Source organism: Lepisosteus oculatus, chromosome 11, assembly GCF_040954835.1.
Source record: "Lepisosteus oculatus isolate fLepOcu1 chromosome 11, fLepOcu1.hap2, whole genome shotgun sequence".
NCBI lineage: Eukaryota > Metazoa > Chordata > Actinopteri > Semionotiformes > Lepisosteidae > Lepisosteus > Lepisosteus oculatus.
In genome coordinates, this window is record NC_090706.1 from 20,079,168 (window position 1) to 20,095,519 (window position 16,352).

A 16,352-nucleotide genomic window follows, 5' to 3' on the forward strand; every position below is an offset into this window, starting at 1 on the left:
GTGGCTTCTTTCCAGAAAAGACTAGAGGGGATCAATTAAACTCAAAACCAAGTGAGCTATTGTAGATGGGCCAAATAGCTGCTTCTCACTTGCAGCCTTTCTTATGTTCTTATGAGTACCACTGAGAAACAAGAGAAAGTTTAATGAAATTATCTAATCACAAAGCTGTAACAGAGGATCCTGGGACTTTGCTGGCAACACAGGTCAGGTCAAATGTTCAACGAGACAAGTGTAAGACAAAGTGTAAACATGGCTCTCTTGATGAAATTCTTATTTAAGGATATTAGCTGCGTTTCTGCACAGAAACTACACTGAACTCAAGGCAAGGACAGCTGTTGAATATCTTCTAACTTGATTGATGAGGGGAATTTAGTGCTGTGAGAGGATGTCTTTTCATAGGGCCATGAGGTTTTGTTAAGACCTAGTCATGTTTTGATAAAACGGATCAACGGTTCGCAGTCTCACTCTCTCTTCAATGCACACAAGCAAGCACGCTTGGGTAGCTGTGTCAGATCAAGTAAACAAAGTAATGTGTTTCATTAGATGGCTACAGTAGATACAATGGACAGCTTTGTTAATATGTCCTTAATGAAATAGCTGGAGACAATCTGCTTTTCCACTGGCTGTTCTTTCCTTTCTCATTTTGTTTCCAGTGAAACATGCCGTTGGAAATGGCTCTTTGTTTTGTGTCTGTTTATTATCGCTTATAATCAATATTTGAGCGAGAAGAATAAACAGTCCTGAAAGGTGCCAAGGAAAGGGGATGGGGACTTAAATTAGCAAAGCACACTACTCAATAGCCTATTGGGTGCACACTGAATGCTGTGCTTCACTGGTGTGCTTCCAACACTTGCAAGCCGAAAACATCAATGAGAAGACTGTGTGCTCTTCAGCTGGTGAAGAACTCACCATGACAAAGCCAGATGGAACTCTATCCCTTTTAGTTTCTTAGGGCCAAAATGGAAAGATAATTTTCCCCTACATCTCCATAAATATCGTTCACCAATTAATAGTCTCTGTTTCCTCTGGGAGGGAGGAATATATGTGTTGCACAGAGGACAGTTGACAGTTGATAATTCGCTGCACCAGCGAATTATGTCTCCCCCACTTAATTTGCTGTCCTTGGCTATCCCATCCCACTCTGACACCAACGTAGCGTTCTTGGGTTCACGTGGGTATGTGGCCTCAGATGCGAGGATTTCCCGTAGACCTTGTTGCAGCCATCAAAAGACCCGAGGTGCCGCTTCATGGGGGAGCGGGTGAGAGCCAGATGGAGCAGTGCAGATAGTGTGGAAGTGCATGTCCAGAAGGTGAGCCGGGGCCCCGCGATCGTGGCATGCATTGTAAGCATGGGCCGGGTCCCCCCTGTTCGGAAGTTTCGGGAGCAGCAAATTCCATGCGGAACCGTGTGTCCGTGGCCAGCAGCAGGCATGGCTGCCTTCACGTACTCAGACTACTTCACCGAGTGCCCGGTCTCCATCTCCAGCGGCCCCATGCTGCACCGACCCTTCCTGGTGCTGGCGGGACCGCAGCCCCTGCTGCAGCCCAGGGAGCCCGAGGGGTCTAGCGAGGACCGGGAGGTTCGGGAGACCCTGAAGGATGGTGCGAACCTGATGACGGTGTCTGGGATCCTCACCGACCTGCACAGCAAGTTCTGACCAATGTCCACATACTCGGAGAGCAGTAACTCCTCGGTGGGCAACCCGGACGGCAGCCTGTTGTGCGGGGAGAGCGGCTACACCACGCTGTCGGACTATGCCACACCGATCTCCTCCGCCACACCGACCTTGGGGCAGCAGGGCGGGGCGGAGGGCAGAGCGGCCTCCGGCCTTACCCACTCCCCCATGAAGCGACACCCCTGCTCCTTCGAGGGCTGCGACAAGGTCTATGGGAAATCCACACATCTGAGGGCTCAAACCCACGTGAACCCGACACAATATTTTAGCTACAATATTTTAGCCATCAAAAGTAGGAACTGTGCTAACCATGAATGTATTTAATGCGAATTTAATGTGTAACAGCTCATTGGCCAAGAATAACAAGTTGCACCCAGACCAGAGGACAAGATGATAATGGTTAATCCTCTTTACCATGAGTCCAATTACATATAACTCTAGTAATAAACATGTCAGGCCTATTCTCATTAACATGTGCTCTTGGCCACATAGTTTCTATGTTCTGCTTGTAAACAGAAAAAAAGCAGGCATAGTCAGTTTAGATGTCATAGAACGTATACAGTACATTGGAACTGTATTCAACAGGTTTTCACTGAATTCGTAAGGGAGGAAAAAGTAAGAAATTGAATTGCCCTAATTGTAAATGACCAGAACTGATCTGAGATGAGCTGCCTTGTAAATCATCTGTAAAGGCTGTGCTAGGGACACCAGTGGATTGTAGGCTGAAATTCCAAACACATTACATTGGAGACACAAAGCCTGGATTTTCTGATACATTTAAAGATGCAAATGTTAGCATTACTGCCTCAGAGCACTGCAGTCCTGGGTTCAGTTCCTGTGGTGCTATTTGTTTGGAGTTTGTATCCCTGTATTCATGTGAGTTTCCCCTTGGTGCTCCAGTGTCCTCCCACAGTCCAAAAACATACTAGTAGGTTAATTGGCTTCTGAGAACATTGGCCCTGGCGTGAGTCTGTATCTGTGTTTGTATGTGCCGTATGATGGACAGGTGATCCTGATGTGGAATCAGCGGTTAGAAGATGGATGGATGGAGTTTATACTGACTCCTCTTCCAGATCATAAGTTGCACTTCAGGGACACTTAAGGGAAAAATGAAAAGTAAAGTTTTTTGTGTAACTGGCCCTAGTTCTCTTGCCTGCAATGAGGCTGAAATCTTGCATCTAGTGTTTCAAAAATGCCTAACAGGAACATACAAACCCTCAATAGTAGATTACCTACAGTACCAGTGAAAGCTGTGTGGTTTATGTTTGTTGCCTGAGGCAATATTTCAATAAGTTAAATATACATCCTCCATTGCCATAGGCAAACACTGAAGCAGAAACATCCCAGTCAGTGATTTTCTCAGACCAGAAACCTTCTTGCAAAAGGAGCTCTGAATGTATTTTAGAACAGCACCTGCAAAGTTTTCAAAAGTACCACTTTAGGAATGGAGCTCAACACTTGTCTACTTACCATGTGTTAGAACAATCTCCCAAGTTAGCGTTGGCTGGTATAATATTTTTCTAGGCCAGTGTATGCTCTTGACTGTCTAGTGCTTCTGTGTGCCCTCCTGAAAACAAATGAAAATGTGTGATCTAAATATTTCCCATTCCCTGTGAAATACAAAAAACCATACAGAGTAAAAAATAAAAACTCGGAATATTGCTGGATCAGTTGATTATTGCTTGTCAACTCCTCACTTAGAAGTAAATCCTGCGTCTGTAATGGGTTTACATTAGTTTTGTCTTTAATTACTTCAAAATAGATTAATTGGCTTCTGGGAAAATTGGCTCCGGTGTGAGTGTGTACACATATGTGTTTGTGTCTACTCTCCTGGCATCTGTTTCAGCGTGTCCCCTGGTTTGCCCCAGTGCTTGCTGGGATAGACTTCGTCGCAACACTGAACTGGATGAAGTGGATAGAAGATGGCTGGCTGATCTAAAACAATTTGCATGTCGATGGAAAAGATTACAATTTCTTAAAGAATGTGAACTGGGTGCTTTCCAGCCGCAAAAGAAAGGCTCCTGTTGTGTAAAATAAGAGCATGTAGATTGCTCATGGTAAAAAAAGATTTACTCTGGCAGGTTTTTTTTCTGTTGGGTGGGGGGGGGGGACAGAAGATTATCTGTCTGACTCCGTGTGGTGAGTTCAGTGAGAGACTGAAAGGGAAGCGCACTCAGTGCCAGCCGGCACTGCTGTTTTGACGGCCCCTGTGCTGCGTGTTGGAGAGATCAGATGGCAGTTCAGGTTAGCACATCATCAAACGGCAGCCCTCCGAGCAATTAGGCAGTTACAGCCGGGCTGCCATGGCAACAGTGGCCACGCGTTCCCTTTTCAGCCTTACAGCGCGACGACTTGCAGGCAGTTTGTGGAGGGAGTGCTGGGGGTGGGGGCGGATGACAAGAAGGGAAGGATGGTGGAGGAAGGGGGGAGAGATGTGGAAATAAGTATCCAATTCATATGACAAGACACTGCTGTCTACTGTAAGTACATCCTCCTCAGATATATGACAGCATAACTCTGGCAACCTGGACTGTAAGTGTAAGACTTATTGTAGGTTATTAAGGTTTCAGCCTGAATACTTAATACTTTACCTGGGTGTATGTGAAGTATTATTAACAGAGGGATGCCGCTTATTCTCTCTGAGGGTCTGTTTCTTCAGGCATGCTAACGTTTCTGACATTGTTTACTTGAGTGCTTTTCTTTATCATTCAGGATTCTTTTATACTTGTCTAATCTGCATTTCCATTTCACCCATTCATTTTTTTAACAAGTTATCAGAGCTTTCAATCAAAGTCACGGGGTTGCCGAAACCTATCCTATGAAGTAACAGGCACAAAGCAGGATACACCCTGGTTGGGATGCCAGTCCAGCTCAGGGTACATGTACACCGACACATACTCAGAATAGGCTAGTTTTCCCATAAGTCGTTTAACATACCAGTATGTCTTTGGACTGTGGAAGGAAACCAGAGCACCAGGAGGAAACCTATGTGAACATGGAGAGAACATACAAGCTCCATGCAGAACTCCGTGCAATGCTCACCACTGGCTGCTGTGCTCTCATCTTGTCTAATGTGCAACTTCTATTGATTCCTAAAGAGCCCACAACATTCTTTGGTTCTGAAGAGCAGCCCTCTTAACATTCTCATATCAGTACACATTAAAAAACAAAAATGTTTTTTATTTAAGTGAATGCACTAAAAATACAGAGTTGGGAACACCATAACAATAGAAAGCACCATGCAGTTACTAGTGTTAATCCATTACAAACTATGATTCAATTGTTCTTTGTACTTTCTGTGTCACTTCAGTGTCCATTGATAAATTATAATTTCATAAATTTATAACACTCATGAATTGCTATGGTAGAATATTAAGTACCACAGGGTACTTAAGGTGCTCAGCACCTTATACAGTTTTATGCAAACATTTGGGCACCCCGGCCATATTACATTTTGTGCTTGATTTTCTAAGTGAAAAGAAGTTAACACAACCTCTGCAGCGAACAAACTTAAACTTGACATATTTCTGCAAATATGATTGCAGAGTTACTATTTATTTGCTAAATGTAAGAGATTGAAAAAAATAAAACAGATCCACTAGTGTTATCTTTTTTGTAAGGTCTCAGAACTTAATTGACTTGTTAGGCCTTAATCTAAGTCAGGTGATGACAATTCCAGAGCTTAATAAATTCTCTGACTCTTTGAACCTCTCAGGGTGTTGAGTGTACAATCAACAACCATGGGCTCCTCTAAGCAGCTGACTGAGCACCAGAAAATAAAGAAAATTGACTCTTACAAAGTAGGGGAAGGCTATAAAAAGATATCTAAATGCTTCCTGCTTGCAATTTCCACTGTCTGAAATGTCATTAAGAAATGGTAGTTAAGGGGAACTGTTGAATTCAAGACAAGATCTGGAAAACCAAGAAAAATCTCCAGTAGAACTGCTTGTAGACTGGTCAGGAATGCAAAGCAAAACCCCCATTTCACTGCAATGGACCTGTAGGAAGGTTTAGCTGGCACAGGAGTAGTGCTGCATCGGTCCACTGTGCAGCATTGCTTGCACAAACATGATCTGCATGGAAGACTCACCAGAAAGAAACTTTATCTGCGATCTTATCACAAAAGTCAACGTCTGAAGTATGCAACACAACACTTAAAAAAGCCAGAGGCATTTTGGAACCAAGTGTTGTGGTCTGATGAAGTAAAAAATTAACTCTTTGACTACAATCACCAAAGGTCACAAACGTTTGGAGAAAAAAAGGAGAAGCATTTTAAGAAAAGAACATCTTGCCAACTCTTAAGGATGGGGATGGATCTGTTATGCTTTGGGGTTGTGTGGCAGCCAGTGGCACAGGAAATATTGTGCGGGTAGAGGGAAAAATGGATTCTACTAAGTATTAACAAATCCTGGAAGCTAATGTCCCACAGTCAGTGAAGAAACTGAAGCTGAAAAGAGATTAGATAATACAACAAGACAATGATCCAAAACATACCTTAAAATCAACCATGAACAAGAAACAAAAGATTAAGGTTTTTGAATGGCCTTCACAGTCCCCAGACTTGAATATTATTGAAAATCTGTGGGTAGATCTCAAACATGCAGTGCTTGCAAGACGACCTAAGAATATTTCTGAACTAGAAGCATTCTGCAAGGAAGGGTGGGAACAAATTCCTAAAGCAAGAATAGACTAAGTACTGTTACTAAGTACTGACTGAAGGGTGCCCAAGGTTTTGCACATGCCACATATACTGTTTTATTTATTTTTGTTAAATTCAGCAAATAAATCTATGCAGAGTTAACTTTTTTTCACTTAGGAAATCAAGAACAACATGTAATATGGCCAGGGGTGCCCAAACGTTTGCATACAACTGTATGCCTGCATTGCCTTTTTGAGTCTATAGTATGTCTTCATGTTTTCAGTTTAAGACAGGACTTCATGTAGAAAAATAAAACACTAATGTATGTAGAGAATAATGTCAAATATTACAATATACAGTATGCCAGGTGTCCGGTGAAACCTTCTGTGAGGCTGTTAGGTGTTTTATACTCCCGTTATGACTTTCATGTTCTATTTGCCCTTAGCACTCATGGAATGAGTGGGACAGTTAAGATAATCGCTCCCAGCACAGATCGAGATCTATGGCCCAGCTGCTACTACTTTGAGCCTGAAGCATGAAGCATGTCAGTTGGTACTGGGTACTGGGATTATCAAAGCATTTGGCTCATTGCTACCAGGATGGGGTTTACATAGTCAGCCAGGGCTTTCTTAACTGAGAAACAGCAACTCTGTAGACATCCTGGGCTTCTGTAGGATGGCAGTGGTGTCATTAATGGATCTTTCTCTTCTCCAAGTGGCACTTACTCTCCTGTTAGGCACTGTAGAGCTCACAGTGTGTTAAAAAGATGAATGTCAGATTTGAGGAACTGGTCCTTCGATTCTTATTCTCTTTATGTGGTTGTTGCTGTGATATAAAAAACAATCGTCAATTCCAGATTTTATGGGTGGGTATAAAATAAAAATGACATTTTTGAAAAAAAATGTGCTGGCTTCCACTTTGCTTTCTTAATAACTTTTCCATATATCTGTTCACTGTAGCTGAAATTATGGTTATATTAATCCATTCATCTTCTACCTCTTCGTCCAATTCAGGGTCACAGGGAAACTGGAACCTGTCCTGGCAAGCAACAGGCGCAAAGCAGGGCATATACTGTAGAGGATGCCAGTCTATCACAGGGCACACACAACACCAGGGGCAGTTTTCCAAGAGTACAATTCACCTACCAGTATGTTTTTGGATTGTGTATTGAAACTGCAGCACCTGGAGAACAGCACCCCAGATCTGAAATTGAACCCAGGCCCTAGTGCTACAATGCTAACCAGTGCACCATCGTGCCACCCATTACAGTTACATCTAAAGCAAATTTATAAAACAGAAACCACATAAAACAGAAAACAGAAACAACATTTTAATTGATCATATACCTCACATATTGGCACATTTGTTGAGGTAATGTAGGTCTTTCGATTAGTAACTTCCTGACAGCAGTGTTCTCTGTGTCAGTGATGTGACTCATTTCCTTGGGGATGTGGCATGCTCTTCAGGACAGCTTTTTCACCCCTTAAAGAAAAAAAAAGCAGGCTATAAACTGGTCATGTTTAAGTGGGTCTTCAGATTAGATTTCTGATCTGCTGCAGCTCCTGAAGGTAAATAGAGCTGACTTAAACACCCTGGCCCCAGCTTGTTTATGGAAATTTAGGAGCAGCAGAGAATTAATGTGTCCGTGATCTTGCTGCGTTTCAAGAAACATTGTGAGTCTGAGCCATTTACAAAAAGGCACAAGCATCATTTGTTGTGTCTGTTTTCCTCTTGATTAGCATATTGTTCTGATCATTTAGACTAAGTCTAAAGGTTCAAGTGTGATAGCTCCTATGATTTAATGAAAAGGTTTGACTGATGGAAACCACTGCCTGGCGAAAACCTATGCCTTCCTAATCAATTGAGTGTCCTCAAATATCTCTGAGTCTAATCAAATGTGACAGATTAGCATGGATAATTGGGTTAGGAAGACTCATTTATTTATATTGTCTGCTCTTTTCGTTACCTACCTCACTTGTCTTCTAAGCTGTCACTTGCCTTCAGTGCAATGTTCTGTTCTCCAACAAAAAAATACCCACAGAAGTTCACATTTAAATTGCCTGAATTCCATAGTGGTGGTATTATGCTAAATTGGTATTATGTTCAGCTGCATTTGTTAGTGAAGTTTTTCTAATTTTTCCACAAGAATTTCACCTAGTTTTTCCAATTTTACACAATCATGGGTTACTGGTCTGGAGACGTTCCCAGTGTAACAAAAAGTAATCTGTAATCTGTAATCTGTACCTACCTACTACTGTTTTAAGGTTAGTGCTACAGTATGTTATGCATTAGAATTAAATTTCTAGGTCATATTAGGGTTAGGGTTGAGGTTGCGCATACATTTGTAGATATCTCAGGTGTTGGAGAATGTTTAGATTAACAAAGAAGTTGCTGTACTGTACATACCATCTAAACACCATCACTGCTACAGATTGCAGAGATCAGATGTCTGGAGGATGATAATTCATATAACCATATTCAGGATTTCAGGATGAAGTACTGTACAAATGAAACCGGGTTTCTAAAGGAGAAGACATTTGTACATCATATGCTTTTCTTTTCCCTACTATATACTATGCATGTATCATAAAACCCTTATTAGGACCTCCAGAAAAGTCACAAGGAAAGCAACAGCAAAAAGCAGATTCTGTGGACAGTATTTCCCTTTAAAACACCAGCTACCAGTCAGATCCCTCAAGGAAGGTTCAGTAAAGTGTTGTTGATCACACTTACTTACTGTCAAGGTTTAGCAGAGCAGGATGTTATAAATGGCTTTAATTTTGTTTAATTTGTGCTATGCGTTTTCCCTGAGGGATACGTGTCGAGGATTTGGCTGCTGGCTGACTTATTGTTGTCCCTCTCTTGTGTGTTTCTGGTTGAGGAGAGAGGTGTGATTGCAGCCCATCACTCTGAAAGAAAATCCTCACTCTGCACTGTAGGCAAGAAAATGCTTAGAGCTGGCATTTCATTGTTTTGCTATGCTGTATTCACATAGTTTAGTAATCTGCTCTGTCCCCAAAGTCATAAAGCATATGTCACAGATTCAGAGGCTGCTCCAGGGTGAAATGCTGTCAAATTATTCCATTTTCCAATAGGCTTTTTTGTGTTTTCAAAAGGTTTGAAAAACCTGGCGTGTGGGCTGGACTTAAGAGAGGTATTTTAGGACATGAACTTTTATTTGTTTGTTGCTGGGTGAACATCCTGTTGTCTGCATGATCAGATTTTGGTCAGGTTGCGTAGGCCCAAGTGAAATGGTGTAACATTTTTCAGCACCATCTTCTTCCTGTAATGTTTTACTCCAATACGTTTTGCTTTTGCTATGGTTTGATAATATGAAAATGCAAAAGAGGGCTGAATTTCTGTCATTTACTGTTGTGTGATGTACATCTGTGTCCAAATCCCTGCTAGTACATCAGCTATTACGAGAAATATATTTTCTATATATTTTATAAGGGGATCACACTCAGGCACTGTCAGAAGGACATGAGATGGAATGTGTGAAGTGAGCAGAAGAAAGAGGATTGGGATTTTTGGCTGGAGGTGACTCCCAGGGTAGGCTGAGTATTGACACTCATGCATCTGGGTGGTCACACCAGTCAGTCGATTTAGTCTGTATCACCACCCTTCCGAGCTGCATTTCAGTTAGTACATGTGACCCTGCCACAATGGAGGAATGAGCTTCTATCATTAGTGCTTGATTTGGACTTGATAACTATAGTGCAAGAGGTGTGTTTCTAGAAGAGGTTCAAATGTTATGTGCAGCATCCTGGTGGAAATATCAGCTGAAGATATAAAACAAAGAGACCCTGATGTAAAGTCAAATGTACCCTCTCTCTCACTTTCAGGGCTTCAGACACGAGCTTTTTCACAGTCATAAAAAATGGACAAGCACTTCACAAATCGTTAATCCCAAGAATGAAACAAAGCCGTCAGTGCCATAGTTTTCAATTTTCTAGTGATCAGAATCCCTTGAAGCAGGGCACAAGAAAGACAGAGTAGTGTATCAATCCAAAAACCTGTTCCTCTCCTTTCTGATGTAAAGTAAGTTAATTTAACCTGACTGGGCGGCATTGGTTAGCATTGCTGCCTCGCAGAGCTGGTGGACTATCTGTATGGAGTTCTTCCTGTTCTCTCTGTGTCTACCTGGGTTTCCTACAGGTGCTCCAGTATGCCCCCACAGCCCAAAGACATACTGTACTAGTAAGTTAATTGGCTTCTGGGAAAATTGGCCCTGACGTGAGTGTGTGTATATTTCTATATATGTAATGGACTGACATGCTGTCCAGTGTGTATCCTGCCTTGCACTCGTTGCTTTCTGAGATCCAGAATTAAACGACCCAGAATTAAACGAAGCAGTTAGAAAATGGATGGATTTGTTCTGGAAGTCACTTTCCTGATGAAAAGCATCATATACATTCGATTGTGCTTTAGTGAAAAGTTTAAAAACAAGGTCCGGACCAATCTGAATTTGGCCAGTTAACTGCTTGCAGAACTAGGCTCAGATTAATACAACTCAGAAAAGGAATGATGGACAGTATCAACCTTCTTTTGCTGCTTTAAAGCTGAAAAAGGTGGAAATGCTCAAAAGCATAAATTCTTCAATGTGCAAAACAGGGTTGGAACGTACAGCTTTGCACTTGAAAAGCTCCATATTGCTGTTATTTTCACAATAGAATCCATTCTGACAGAAACTGGAAAAAAATAATTAGCTCAGTCAGCTAGTGCTGCATTTCTGTTGCTGCTCCTCTTCCATACTGGTTACTCAGTTGGGCTCAGATCTCCACTTGCTGAATGGAACCAACTCACCCACGTAGAACGGAGCACTGTAACTGGCTCCTGCAGATTTTGTTCTTGGATTCCGCACTCTGAGGAACATTTAGGATTGACAGCAAAAGGCTGCTCTTGACTCAGATTGAGTTTGATATTGCTGAACCTGATTGTCTGGAGCCTTGAGATGGACTGGGGTCCCTTCCAGGGTGTATCCTGCCTAGTGCCCATTGCTTGCCGCGATAGGCTCCAGCTCCCCTGTATTGGATAAAGTGGTTAGAAAATGGATTGGAATATTTGGGAATATTTCCTGAAAAAACTGGGTGTGATCTTTATAGAAACAAGTCCACCAACTTAAAGATCTTGCCTTGTTCATGACCTTTCTGATGTTCTGATGTTGTCAGGCTTAGGGCTACACATTAGGTATTAAGGTATTAAGGTGACACAGGCAGTGCTAATGTCTTTAGCTGAGATCAGAAAAGGATAATAGGAGAATCTCTGCTATTTTCTTAAAAAGAAATCAGAGGCACATCAGCAAAGAATAGACAGGAGAGGAATGGCAGGGTTTAGCAATCTTCTAAAAGTTAAAAGCTTTGATCGCATGATAATGATGGTGCAAGGAGAACAGTACTCGAGTGCAGACAATTAGGAGTGAGAGATAAAAAATGAAGTTGGGGTGGGTCAAAGCTAGTGAAAGAAAAACACTTTCTTTTTCTTTCAGCTGAAAAGGTATTGAGTGGAACAAGGTCAACTCATTGTTCTGAAAGTAAACATGTGGCTGCAATTACATCTGGCAATTGTAGGTGCAAAATAAAGTTTTTATAACCCTTGACTATGGCTCAGGTACATATATTTATTTTATTTTGTATGCCCTTTATCTAGTTTGTGTTTTAATAGATTACATTTTTTCTTTTATTTCTTTCAATTTCCAAGTTTCATTTTTATCTCCATTCAGACTTTGCAGAACATAGCCTGGGGCTCTTTTCCAGGACCTTGTGTTAGCGTTCAGCATCGACCCTGTTCATGAAAGCAAGAATCTGCATAGAGTAATTTCATAAAGGGCAGCCTACCTATCATTAAACTCTCTTGTCTTTGAGCACTATCATACAGGCAATGTATTTCATGGTACTCTCTGAAAACACTTCAGCAAAACAGATCCTCTGACTGACATGCCAGTCTCTTATATTATACTGTAGTACCATCATCGTCATCTCTGTACTTTAAAGAATAAGATCACTCCCTTCTCAATGGAGGCAGAAACATAAAGTTATGGCTGCTTCCTCAGGTACATTCATTCAATTTCATTGCATTGAAATTCTGTTTCCAATAACTGTTTTCTTTCAAATGGTGTTTTTTAGATGCATGAAGGCTAGTTTGTGGATTAACAGTTCTCCTTAATTACTTTAGGGTTGGTTTTTCAGAGGCATTATACAATTATCTGGTTGAGTCTAGAGCTAACTGCTTCCAGTCAGGGATTTGTCATTAGTGACTGGAATCCCCTAAGAGCCAGTGTACAATTTGATGTATGCTGACACTGGGCTGATTTGAAGTTGGCTAGGTTTTCCTCAGTTTGCTGTGTGACATTAGATATTTGTGGCTTATTAGATATTTTTGAACTTGCAGAGTTTTTAGTATGATTTAATCTCTCAGGTGGAGTTCTAGAGCATTCTGGAGAGACCAGAAAGAAGTAAGAAGTGGAGGAGAAGCACCATGCATAAAGACGCTGGGGTCTCATAGATTCTATATGGCTCATATATTCAAAGGTTTTATTATTAGGACTATGCCACAATGTCATATAATAAAATCAGGTATATATGTGCAGAAGAAAAAGTGGTTATTGTTGGAAAAACATTTCTAAAAGATAGGAGAAAAGCTGTTGAGGGTTGTCAAATAAAACTGAAATATTACGGTGTAGCTGCAAGGCTTATTAAAAATATAGGAATTATGTTTGCTGCTCCCTTGCCAGTATCTCTCTCCCTCATCTCAGTGGTGCTGGATTCAGAGAGGCCATTCCATTTGGTTCACATTTAAGGTGTTTTTCTAGCTGATAGAGTTTCCTGATCAGGAACAGCTCCCAAGGCTGAGATTCACCAGCCACCCTAATAAATGGTAAACTCTGGCACCTTACTGTGTTGGGAGATTCCTTGGGAGAGTCACATCCCAGATTGTTTATAACCCTAATGTCAGAGAGCATGGTTACTCATCCTCCACCTCGATCAGCCAATCAGGAACTGGTACGGCAGGGTAACCCCATGTGGGTCTCGAATGCCCGCAGAACATTCAACCAATGAATGACCGTAGTTCCTCCAGACAAAACAGGCAGCACAGAACCCAGAAAGGGGCTCCTCCAGGACATTCTCAGACTCATCTCGGACAATCACGTGACGGCCAGTGTGTCCGAGTGCCAGGACTTTACGTTGTTCTAAGAGTCGAGAATGGAGGTCGCCCACGTACAACCAAAGGATCCGCCCGAGGTTAGCCCAACAGCAAGCCTCATGAACCACCGGTACCCCACCTTGAACGCTCGCCTGATCAACGAGTGAACAACAGTAGGAACTGTCGACAACTGAATATCAATATTCAGGACTAGTGCTACATCAGGATTGAACCGGTCTTCTTCCCGTCTAAAGAGTGTGACTTGCTTGGACCTGCAATCACTTTCCATATGCTCAAACTCTCGCTAGTTAAGCCAGGACTAACTAGCCGGTCTTCAGAGAGACCACTTCCAGTGTGTCGCAGCAGGAATCTCTCCTTCCTTCTCCCCCACATCACGCCAAATCAGCAATGCCTGGCACCGGGCCAGAGGACGCCGTTTGGACTCATCAACAGCCTGCCGCTGTTCCCTTGTGTCCATGGGAGATCTGAATCAACACAGATTGGATGAGTATTCAACATTCTGCATTGCAGCTCGAGAATTCAATTGTTACCTCAACCTGAGTTTATATCAATTTAATTCCTATGAGTGACGTACTTGCTTGCGAGTATCTAGTGTAGAAGTTGTAATCAAAGTTCATTTACAAAACGGTATAAATGAATGGTATACTGAATGTATTTCCCTCTTGCTTTGTAACTCTTCGTTATTGAATATGTACCGTTTGTATTCTGATAAGACTCACTCTTAAGATCTGTTATGTTTATATGCATATTTTATGTATTAATAAATATATTGTCGTGTATTAATATCCGTGTGTGTGCATTGCTGAGTTATCCCGCAAGGTCGGGTTTCTAATATCCATCAAAGAATCATTTTGTGACTTACTGCTACAATTAATAACCGTCCCAATAAATGCACAAAAGCCCTACAACGGATTGTTAAGGACTGCAGCTTACTACTTTTGTCCAAGACCTACTGGTGTGAATGCATGTATTCCTCCAGTGGTTCCAATAAATTAGGACAGAGGTTGCATGTGATTACAATGTGCTGTGTTCTAATGGTATTTTAAAACTGTACAGCCAGAGCAAAGGTTTACTGCACATGTTCAGGAAAGCAGGGAAAACAGACTGTGACGGAAAGAGACAAAATCAAAGGTTATTTATAACTACAAACAGAAACATAAAATAGTAGAAAGTGAAGCAAAGTCTCTTAGAAATAATAACAGAAGCCTTTAGAACATGAAAGGGAACAGTCTAACATAATAAATGGATATTTCACTAATGTTTACAATGGAAGAATTTGAAAGCATGCCTCAGATCTTGGTATTAAAAAATATTAAATTTATATTTATTAAATTTAATTATAATTAAATTATAATATTAGATCTAATAAAAAGAGACAGAAGTGTAAGAGCTACAGAAGCATATGAGATTATTCTCCAGGATCTGGTGGTTTGCAACAGGAAATACGGTTTACAATGTCGGCTGTAAACCTTTAAAGAACTCTTCCACAATTCAAAGACAAGAGTCAAGAGACAAGAGACACAGAGAGTACAGATAAGGGGTACCTGTTCAAGCTCTGGGGTTTTAGTTAGCAGAATACAACAGGGATGTATGTGGTCTGTCTGGACCACTGCTGGATTTATATACATTTATGACTTAGATTACAGTATAGTTAATAAATGTTAGTAAAAGTTTGTAGATGATACCAACATGGGAGGATACAAAAATGCTCTAGAAGTGGAAAAGGAAGTTAAATAAGATTTAGGCAAAATTGAAAAATGAGCAAACAAGTAGAAGATGACATTTAATGTAGCCAAGAGCAGCATGGCATGTGCAAGTAGCAAAGACTTTAGATAGAAAAGTAAGTCAGGAAACAGAGAGAGCTTGAAGAGCACACATATGAAAAAGACTTAAATGCTTATGCTGACAAAACATGTTCCTCTCTGGACTGAGTAAAGATAAAAAAAGTAAGAGTAATGTTGTTATACTTAGTTAACAGGAGCTTACATTAAAGGATGTAGTTTGAAAATTGTATAATGTGTATTATTTTCGTTCTGGAATAAGCCCTAAGAAGTTAACCTGGTACATCCCATGGGATTAAGGAATATCTGATGCAAACAAGCAAAAATGAACAAAATATTTTAGTTTTGAAAAGAGAAGTCTGAGAGGGTACCTGATATAACTATACAAAATGCTCAAAGGTGTTGACAAAGTAGAAACTAACAGGAGGTGAGTTCAAAAGCGAGTTTTGTCAGCAGCAATATCACCCTCCAATTCACAACTGGAATCCCACTGAAGCTAAGCAGGTGTGAGCCTGGTCAGTACCTGGAAAAGAGACCTCCTGGGAAAAACTAGGGTTGCTGCTGGAAGAGGTGTTAGTGGGGCCAGCAGGGGGCGCTCACCCTGCGGTCCATGTGGGTCCTAATGCCCCAGTATAGTGACAGGGACACTATACTGTAAAAAGGTGCCGTTCTTCAGATGAGATGTAAAACCGAGGTCCTGACTCTCTGTTGTCATTAAAAATTTAAGTGCATTACTTGAAAAGAGTAAGGGTGTAACCCCGGCATCCTGGCCAAATTTCCCATTGGCCCTTACCAATCATGGCCTCCTAATAATCCCCATCTATGAATTGGCTTCATTACTCTGTTCTCTGTTCATCACTGATAGCTGATGTTTGTTGAGCGTTCTGGCGCACTATGGCTACTGTCGCATCAGCCAGGTGTCCCCATTTCCTGTAAAGAGCTTTGAGTGGAGTGGAGTGTCCAGACGAGCGCTATATAAATGTAAGCGCTTATTATTATTATTATTATTATTAAAATAGTGAATTAAAAGCATGTAATACACATAGGGTTGTGGGCTTATGGAACGAGGTACCCAGCTGTGTAGTTGTAGCT

At 41.3% G+C, this 16,352-nt stretch overlaps 1 protein-coding gene and 1 pseudogene across 2 annotated transcripts in view; both read left to right on the forward strand.

Moving 5' to 3' along the window:
- The window catches only part of kcnt2b (potassium sodium-activated channel subfamily T member 2b), a 186,043-nt gene that overhangs the window by 46,282 nt on the left and 123,409 nt on the right, over positions 1 to 16,352 (forward strand). The gene's annotated exons all lie outside the window — the stretch shown is intronic.
- On the forward strand, positions 1,431 to 3,615 carry LOC138241715 (Krueppel-like factor 9; annotated as a pseudogene).